This window comes from Chrysochloris asiatica, unplaced genomic scaffold, assembly GCF_000296735.1.
Source record: "Chrysochloris asiatica unplaced genomic scaffold, ChrAsi1.0 scaffold00405, whole genome shotgun sequence".
Classification (NCBI taxonomy): domain Eukaryota; kingdom Metazoa; phylum Chordata; class Mammalia; order Afrosoricida; family Chrysochloridae; genus Chrysochloris; species Chrysochloris asiatica.
Window position 1 is genome coordinate 1,165,659 of NW_006408923.1, and position 1,277 is coordinate 1,166,935.

A 1,277-nucleotide genomic window follows, 5' to 3' on the forward strand; every position below is an offset into this window, starting at 1 on the left:
GAGGATAAGATAGTTGGTTTGAACTGCTGTCCTTGTAAATCTCAGTTGGGTACTGATCCACAGTACCATACCAGAGGTCCTGGTTTATATTAGTTTCAGAAAATATTGTAAAGGAGGAAGAATAAACACAATTGAGTGGGAGTGATCATGTACAGATGAGAATTGAGATACTTCTATGATCAGGTTGCTTAGAAAACTACTTAGCATAATTGCCATTGATTTTTCCATTCCACTCCAAAGATAATTTGGCAAATGGACCATTGTTCTCAAAGTGATTTTTTTCTGAGAAAACTAAATATGAAAACACAAATTAAAATTCATTAAGTTTAAAATGTGACATTGCATTTTAGGATTTTATTAAAAGTAATGTGGTAAAAATGTGAAAATTATACTGAATATTTCTGAATTTTTAATAAGATGAGGTACACTTCTGTCCATTAACTTTTTCATTAAACCAATTACAGAATGTTTCTCACCTACATTTGATTTTTATAAAATTATAAACTACATTAAAGTAGGATCAAGATCCTGAAGCATTTCTTCAAATACAAAGCAGAATTAACAGCTAACCTCTATGCCAACAATTGAAATCCAGCAATTGAAAGTCATTCCTCTGCTTCCAAGCCTGATTTATAGCTTTGGAAACAAAACACAAGGTCTCTGTGCCTAAACATAAACTCACTGGTGGTGGGTTCTGTGATTTCTTTAGACAGGGACTACATGACTAGTATCATGTCTTACAAAAATTTCTTCCACTTCATTGAAATTATTTTGAGAAATAACAGTGTAAACTTTTCTTTGTATCTTTTATTCCCATGAGTGCGGGGAGACCGGCTCTCTGCGGGGGTCGTGGGACACGAGAGGATATGTGGAATCGTCGGATGAAGAAATGAATGAATACAATCGAAAGGCTTTTCAGCTTGCTGTGCTGTCCAGCTGTTCTCTCCAGCCTCTGTCTTCTGCTTCTTTCTGTCTCTGCCCCTACTGCCTCTGGCTCCTACTTCTTTCTGCCTTATGCCTTATGCTGTCTGCCTTCTGCCTCCTTCCTCCTTTCTCCTTTCCTCTGCTGCTTCTTCCCTCTTTCTCTTCCTCCTACTTTCTGCTGGCCCAGCTCAGCAAGTCTTTATTTTTTATACTTAAAATTATACAGTATATGAATTGACACTTTTATATTTTCTTGAATTATTACACAGTTAATCATAACATTCTTGCACCCGGTCATTAGACAACCTTGAAAAAAATACTTCTGTGATGTTCAGACTGACCTTCATCTCCTT